The 8,712-nt window shown below is 41.6% G+C and overlaps 1 protein-coding gene across 1 annotated transcript in view; it reads left to right on the forward strand.

The window, feature by feature from the left end:
• GALNTL6 (polypeptide N-acetylgalactosaminyltransferase like 6) overlaps positions 1-8,712 on the forward strand; it is a 1,476,265-nt gene that overhangs the window by 1,407,960 nt on the left and 59,593 nt on the right. The gene's annotated exons all lie outside the window — the stretch shown is intronic.

Raw genomic sequence — 8,712 nt, forward strand, 5'->3', positions numbered from 1 at the left:
TTCAATCTTTCCCAGCATCAGGGTCTTTTCCAATGAGTCGGCTCTTTGCATCAGGTGGCCAAAGTACTGGGGCTTCAGCTTCAGTCCTTCCAATGAATATTCAGGTTGATTTCCTCTAGGATTGACTGCCTTGATCTCCTTGCAGTCCAAGGGACTCTCAAGAGTCTTCTCCAGCACCAGAGTTCACATATAGTATATGCTCAGTAAATGCTTACTAAGTGAATAAACAACAAAGGAATGGAGGATCCTGACACCTTGTCACCTCTGCATGCACGGCTGTTTGCAGGCCCCCACAGGAAGCCAGGCTGTGACCCACCTCACCACATGGGAAGGGTCTCCACACCACCCCCTGGCCAGTCTGCAGAGTCTGCCTCTCTGGGAAGCCTGCCCGGGAAGAAATGGTATGAGTGATGAATCTCAGGTGACTGATTCCAATGGACTGACAGGTCCACATTCCAAACCATAGTCCAACAAGATATGAAACCTTCTCTTCTGACATCCTAAGGAGAAGAAAAACCTCCAAAAGCAAGAATCCTCTGTATGAACAATTTCCAAATTCCCCCTGCCAGCTTCCTACTCCAAAGGCAAGAAGAGATTAAAGTCACCTCTGATGGAGGCATCATTCTGCCCTCCAGTCACCAGGGTAGTGGGTGGAGTGAGGAGGCGACACGCCCTGAGAAAATAAATGGGATTCTGAGTCATGTAGTAAGTTGAGCATCCCTTGATGCTCTTCAGATAGAAGCAATGCACTTTCCACGATGTTGTGCCACAGAAGAAAACTGGGTGAGAATGGGTTTAACTCAGAAAGCTGTTCTTAAACCAGGCACAGAGGAAGTGAGTGTCTCTTTTTTGTGTCAAGATGCTAAATGGACAAAATAGAATTTCCTATTATTTTTCGCCTTCTTTTTCCTTCCCCTCCTTAGAATTCATGAATTCACTATAGCCATTTATAGTACTCCTTTGCTATTAAAAAAAAAAAAGAGTTGTGCAAAATCTCACATCTTCACATGCATGAAGGACTAAAAGACGTAAAAGAGACAGGCATGTCTTTCCCACTCAGGTGTCTTCCAGCTGTCCTCAATGTGCCAGTCTTGGCACAGCCATTTGTCATCTCGCCATTGTGCCAAACTTTAAAAAAAAAAAAAACCTTTATTTTAAAAATTAATTTCAATGCTGAACTCCTTCTGCTGCTATTTAAACTCCTCGCTCAAGATTCAAGTCACCCTGAGTGGTGGCATCTTCACACAGACAGGCCCCCAGAGTCGTTCCAGCTCACCTGCTCGGCTCCAGCTGCTCTTGGCTTCCTTTCACTCTCTCTTTCTTCTGATACTCTCATGGTACATGAGGTCTTTAGATTTCTCCATTCAGCTTCCAGGAAAGGAAGCTTGATACTAGGGGTGCATTATCTGATAATATGTGCTGTCTCTTTCAAAAAATTCTATGCAAGCTTGGGGAAAGCCGGGGTCTGGCTCCTTCTCTGGGGAGAGTAATGGCCAGTGTTCTCACCTCCGCAACCTCCACTGGCAGCAGAGTAATCTGCAGAGGACTGGTCTTACTACTTTCTTGGCAACCATCCCAGTACCATCCCTACCATTCAACTGCTCTCTGTCTAAACCAGATCTGTAAACTGAGCAGCTGTTCAGAGATGACCTGTCATTCTCTGAGTGTATGAAACTTGAGCTGTCATTTATTTTCTCAGGCAGAGACAATCCCAGCATACTGTGGTAGTTCATCTCTCTGGGGCCCTGCACCCAGGCTGAGAAAAATCTAAGACTACATAAAGAAGTACATTGTCCTTTCAGAATCTACCGTGTGCTTTCTGAGTTCTCTACAGTTGAAGACAAACTTGGTGTTTCAGGATAAGTGATTTTTTTTTAATGTTTCATTTTTGGCTGTGCTGGGTCTTTGTTGCCACAGTCTTTTCTCTAGTTGAAGCAAGCCGGGACCATTCTCTAGTTGCGGTGTGTGGGCTTCTCATAGCGGTGGTTTCTCTTGTGGAGCAAAGGCTCAAGGGTGCTCTGGCTTCAGTAGTTGTGGCTCCTGGGCTGTAACGCACAGGCTTAATTGCTCTGCATTCATGTGGGATCTTTCCAGATCAGGGATTGAACCTGTGTCTCCTGCACTGGCAGGCAGATTCTCTACCACTGAAGCATCAGGGAAGCCCAATCAATGTGATTTTAGTTTCATATCTCCTGCTGAGCAAATTGGACATCTTAATGTCTCCACATTAGCAATATGATCCATGTCCTAATAGAATCAGAGGTAGGTTTTTTTCTTCTTTTCTATAAATATGCCAAACAAAACTTTGTTTTGTCTATTTAGGGCCATGTGACAGGAGTAGATGCAATTTTAAGTGTATGTTAGCCTAATTGTGAATTCATTTTAGTGTTGAATTATCAATGATTGGTACCTTTCTCATTTCAAGAATGATATAAAATTAACAGAATTTGAGGATCACTCAATTATTATAGCAGAATTTCCAATCCACAGCCCCAGGAGATTGGCACAGATGGAAAAATCAATATAATTTCTCCAGCCAGGGACATAAGAACACCCCTTCCCCACCCATTCTTTCACAGAAAGCCCAGCTGGCTCCTGGGAGAGAACTCAGAGTGGCCCCTGCGGGAACAACTGCCCTTAACTTGCCTTAAAAGTCCAGTGACCTTCCACACATTGATGGAAAACAAACAAACAAAAAAAAAAAACAGGCAAACACTGGGAAAGATTCTCGGGGTCCTGGAAGAACACTGAGAAAATACTGAGTGTCATGCTAAGAGATGCAGACAGATGCCAGGGTACATCATTGGGCTTAGAACTGGTTTTATCACTTGCAGGCAGACAGTCGTTAAGAACAAGAGCAAATATTCCTCCAAGTGGCTTGCTATGAATTGAGCTATTAGCAGTAGGTCTTGGCTGGCCCTGTTCCAAACTCCAGGACGTGCAGTTACTGCACTGCTTAGACGTAAGTCATCCCTTCCATTTGCAGCTTAAAGGTCATCAGTCAGTGTGAGATTTTGTGAGTGGTCTGAAACATAACTGTCCCTGTCTTGGGTTGAGAGGTGGGAAAATCAGCGTGTGTGGGCTCCCCTGAAGCCTCCATTCTTTCTGCACATTTTGTTTCCTCACAACTATCTCTTTATGGGTTTTTATCCACTTGATTAGATTCCAAGGAGTTGACTTTGACCACCTTTAGATTTCTAAAACTCTCTTTTTATCCCATCAATAACAAACTCTTAGATCGCTCCCATTTATGGTGACATGAAAGGCCCGCTCTTGAGCTTCTATTGCCAACGTGATGTCTGTTAGTTGGTCAGTGTCTAGATAAGGTGCCCATCTATTAGGTACATTACAAAGAGAAACTAACAAGGTAATCTCAAGAGTAGCTTAACTTTCTAGACAATCCCTAAAACAGGAAGGATAAGTCAATTTTTCTTAGTCTTGTTCTAGACCCAAATAATGTAGAACTTCTTACACACATTCAAGATCTTTGGCCACGCTTTTTTTTAGCCAGAATTGCATACCAGCTGGCAGCAAACAGTTTGGTTCTGGATCCTAACATCAAATACTGCTATTCTACTGGAAATAATGAAAAGCCATAGGATGTGATGTCAGAAAGCTAACATTTCTACTATATTCTTGTTTTAAAATATACTGGGATTTCTGATGCTAAAAACATGGGCAACAGCACCGTTTTGTTAAATCATAGCCCAGACAAAACATATAAGATCACAAAAGAAAAACCACACACAACATGGATGTCATCTTACATAAAACTGGTGACCAGGAACCCCAGAGCAGGGTTAGTGGAAACTACATCAGGCAGCAGCAGGCGTGTGGGATCAGCAGGAATGATGGTAGGGAATGTTGGTAGGGAAGAAGTAGGAGAGTGTGACGGTGCTATGAGTTGCAACTCAGAAACCAGCAAGTATTCACCCCCAAAAGGAACCCATCCTTTACGAAACAGGAACAAACACCTCAACCTGCAAATGGGCCAGTGAAAGTCAAAGATTCCCTCAAAGGCTCCACGCTGAGGACAAGAGCAAGGAAACCATAGGAAACTAGTAAGGGGCCCCAGAATTCAAAGGAGCTGAGGCAGTCCTCTGCCCTAGATCTCTCTCTGCAGGATCTCAGAAGTGCTCTGAAATATGCCCTCTTGGAAAGACAGAGACTCAGTCTTTCCAGTTCCCTTTCCGTAACCTTGCTAAAAAAAAAAAAAAAAAGGAAAGAAAAGAACCTGCTGCTAGTGGAGTCCAGAAAGAAACACTGGGGATCCCAGGAAGACAAAAGCTTCTAACACCAGAGAAGGGGGTGTCTGAGCTGGACCTCAGGACATGCTGGACAAGCACCTAGAAATGTAGCCTCACTTTTCTGGAGGGAAAGACCCTCAGACTCTAGATGACACAGAGTTAGAAGCAGAAGCTCCTATGAATCAGGCTCTCCCTGATAGAGAAGTCATCAAAGATATAAAGAGGTATGTTTTAATCCATCACAGTAATGACACAGAAGAGAACCCTACAGAGGAACTTCCCAAGAGAATGGCTAATTTGTATGTGCAAAATAAAACCAGATTACAATAAACCCCATACAAAGATTTAAATGAACTAAATAAAGTCCCCAGAGATGATGACAACATCCCACAACTGTGGCCACAAAGAGGATGACAAGTGCAACAGATTTCTAACTGAGCTGAAAGAAACATAAAAACAGTCACAACTTGAAAGAATCATACAAGTTAGAATTAAAACAGCTCAGAAAGGAAACAGTTGAACAATAAAGTCCTACTGTAGAGCACAGAGAACTATATTCAACATCTTATGATAAACCATAATGGAAAACAATGTGAGAAAGGATTTACACACACACACACACACACACTCACACACACAGGCTTCCCTGGTAGCTCAGGCGGTATAGAGTCCACCTGCAATACAGGAGACCCAGGTTCAATCCCTGGGTTGGGAAGATCCCTTGGAGAAAGAAATGGAAACTCACTCTAGTATTCTTGCCTCATGAATCCCATGGACAGAGGAACCTAGCGGGCTATAGTCCATAGGGTCACAAAGAGTTGGACACAACAATGACTAACACTCTGGACTTTCCAGGTGGTGCCATTTGTTTAAAAAAAAAAGTTTTATATCTATATATATATGTGTGTGTGTGTGTATGTGTATATATGCATGTGTGTGCATATGCATAATGTATGTATGTATATATTTATATAACTGAGTCACTTTGCTATACCAGAAACTAACACAACATTGTAAATTAACTATACTCCAAAAAAATTAAAAGTAATAAAAAAAAGACAGTAGGATTGATGTGAAATGTGATGAGATACAAACAGAGCTGAAAACTCAAGAATGAAAAGAGAAGAAAATGAAAGAAGGAAAAAATATCTCAGAAACAAAGGCAGAATTAGAAGAAACAAAGAAACAAATAGAGACATGGGAGGTCCAGTAAGAGAAACCGAGGCTGGAAGGGAGGAGAGTGAAATTAATAGCAGAAATAAAGAAAAGACAGAAGATTCTACCAAAGATTTGAAACAACAGAAATTTAATGAAAATTTAACATCAATTCTGAAAGAAGAATGCCGAACCTCCAAAAAATAAAAGACACCAAAGACATAAAGCTATATTCAAGAAAATCTTCAAAAAGATACCTGAATCTACATATTAAAGGGACTGTAGCTGAGAACTACAGATCTCTTTGAGAAAATTAGAGATACCAAGGGAACATTTCATGCAAAGATGGGCATAATAAAGGACAGAAATGGTATGGACCTAACAGAAGCAGAATATGTTAAGAAGAGGTGGCAAGAAATCACAGAAGAACTATAAAAAAAGATTTTAATGACTCAGATAACCATGATGGTATGACCACCCATCCAGAGCCAGACTCCATCCTGGAGTGTGAAGTCAAGTGGGCCTTAGGAAGCATCACTATGAACAAAGCTAGTGGAGGTGATGGAATTCCAGTTGAGCTCTTTCACACCCTAAAAGATGATTCTGTGAAAGTGCTGCACTCAAGATGCCAGCAAATCTGGAAAACTCAGCGGTGGCCACAGGACTGGGAAAGATCAGTTTTCATTCCAATCGCAAAAAAAGGCAATGCCAAAGAATGTTCAAACTACCGCACAATTGCACTCATCTCACATGCTGGCAAAGTAATGCTCAAAATTCTCCAAGCCAGGCTTCAACAGTATATTGAACTGAGAACTTTTAGATGTTCAAACTGGATTTAGAAAAGGAAGAGGAACCAGAGATCAAATTGCCAACATCCATCGGATCATCAAAAAAGGAAGAGAGTTCCAGAAAAACATCTACTTCTGCTTCATTGACTATGCCAAAAGCCTTTGACTGTGTGGATCATAACAAACTGTGGAAAATTCTTAAAGAGATGGAAGTACCAGACCACCTTACCTGCCTCCTGAGAAATCTGTGTGCCAGTCAAGAAGCAACAGTTTGAAACGGACATGGAACAATGGACTGGTTCCAAATTGGGAAAGGAGTACGACAAGGCTGTATATTGTCACCCTGCTTATTTAACTTCTATGCAGAGTACATCATGCAAAATACCAGGCTGGAAAGCACAAACTGGAATCAAGATTGCCAGGAGAAATACCAATAACCTTAGATATGCAGATGACACCACCCTTCTGGCAGAAAGTGAAGAGGAACTAAAGAGCCTCTTGATGAAAGTGAAAGAGGAGAGTAGAAAAGCTGGCTTAAAACTCAACATTCAGAAAGCTAAGAGCATGGCATCCAGTCCAATCACTTCATGGCAAATAGATGGGGAACAATGGAAACAGTGACAGACTTTATTTCCTTGGGCTCCAAAATCACTGCAGATGGTGACTGCAGCCAATGAAATTAAAAGATGCTTGCTCCTTGGAAGAAAAGCTGTGACAAACCTAGACAGCATGTTAAAAAGCAGAGACATTACTTTGGCAACAAAGATATGACTCATTAGAAAAGACTGATGCTGGGAAAGACTGAAGGCAGGAGGAGAAGGAGATGACAGAGGACGAGATGGTTGGATGGCATCACCAACACAATGGACATGAGTTTGAGCAAGCTCTGGGAGATAGTGAAAGTCTGGCATGCTGCAGTCCATGGGGTTGCAAAGAGTCAGACATGACTGAGAGACTGAACAACAACAAGCTCAGAAAATCAATCGAGGACCATTAAGAATGGAACATTTCTAGTAAAACAGTGGTAGTTTTTAAATGATGAAAAGCAACATCACTTTGCCAACCAAGGTCCGTATAATCAAAGCTATGGTTTTTCCAGCAGTCATGTATGGATGTGAGAGATGGACCATAAAGAAGGCTGAGTGCCCAACAATTGATGCTTTCAAACTGTGGTGCTGGAGAAGACTCTTGAGAGACCCTTGGACAGCAAGGAGGTCAAACCAGTCAATCCTAAAGGAAATCAACCCTGAATATTCATTGGAAGGACTGATGCTAGAACTAAAGGTCCAATACTTTGGCCACTGGATGCAAACAGGCAACTCATTGGAGAAGACCCTGATCCTGGGAAAGATTGAAGCCAGGAGGAGGAGGTGAAAGAGGATGAGATGGTTGGATGGCATCACTGACTCAATGGACATGAGTTTGAGCATACTCTGGGAGATAGTGAAGGACAGGGAAGCCTGGTGTGCTGCAGTTCATGGGGTCGCAAGGAGTCGGACACGACTTAGCAACTGCAAAACAACAGTGCATGCAAACGAAAAGCAAACAAACCTAAGTTACACTTTGAATCACAAACATTTTGTGCCAGAAAACAATATAAGAAAAGTGTAAAGATCCGTTAGAAATTAAAACATGAGCAAAAGATTTTATATCCAACCAAGCTGTGCTTCAAGTATGAAGGCTTTCAAAAAAAAAAAAAGGTTATAAACATTCTAGAACTCAGAGATAAATTTTCCCAAGAGTCTTTCTGAGGAACCCTACTACAGAATGAGCTTCAGAAAACCAAAGGATGTTTAGATTAGCTTGGCCTGCAGTCTGGCAGAGACTGGCTGTAAGGATAAAAGGATATGTAAATGTCATATGGTCAGACAACGCGTAACAGAAATAACACAACACAACACAACAGAAATAACACAACATACAAATACAGAAAGTAAGCAGAAAGCAGAATAAATTCCCTCAGGCATTAACTAGGATTAAAACAATACCACCTGCATTTGAAAAGATGGCTCAGAAGGTAAAGAATCTGCCTGCAATTTGGGAGACCTGGGTTCATTCCCTGGGTTGGGACGATTCTCCTGGAGAAAGGAATAGCTACCCGCTCCAGTATTCTTACTTGGAGAATTCCATGGACAGAGGTTATAGCCCATGGGGTCGCAAAGAGTCAGACAGGACTGAGCAACTAACACTTTCACTTTCATCTAGATTTAGACACTGAGGAGAGGGAATAAAAAGGAAATGATTGTAGATAATTAGTACTGCTGAGAAAAGAGCAGAATTAGGCATTAACCAAAAAAACGAACCTTCAGATATTATATACAATATTAGAGTAAAGGTAACTGGTAGAACAACAAAAAAAACCCAGAAACCATATGAAATGCCAAAGATTACAAAGAGAAAGGAAAATGAATCACACAGTGAAAGATTTACTAGATACAGTAAATAAATAATAAATCAGCATGTCATAGCTGAGATCAAACAACAAAGAAATGTGTTAAAAGAAGAAAATTCAGATCAACTAA

The sequence above is a fragment of the Bubalus bubalis genome, chromosome 3 (genome assembly GCF_019923935.1).
Source record: "Bubalus bubalis isolate 160015118507 breed Murrah chromosome 3, NDDB_SH_1, whole genome shotgun sequence".
In the NCBI taxonomy this organism is placed as follows: Eukaryota; Metazoa; Chordata; class Mammalia; order Artiodactyla; family Bovidae; genus Bubalus; species Bubalus bubalis.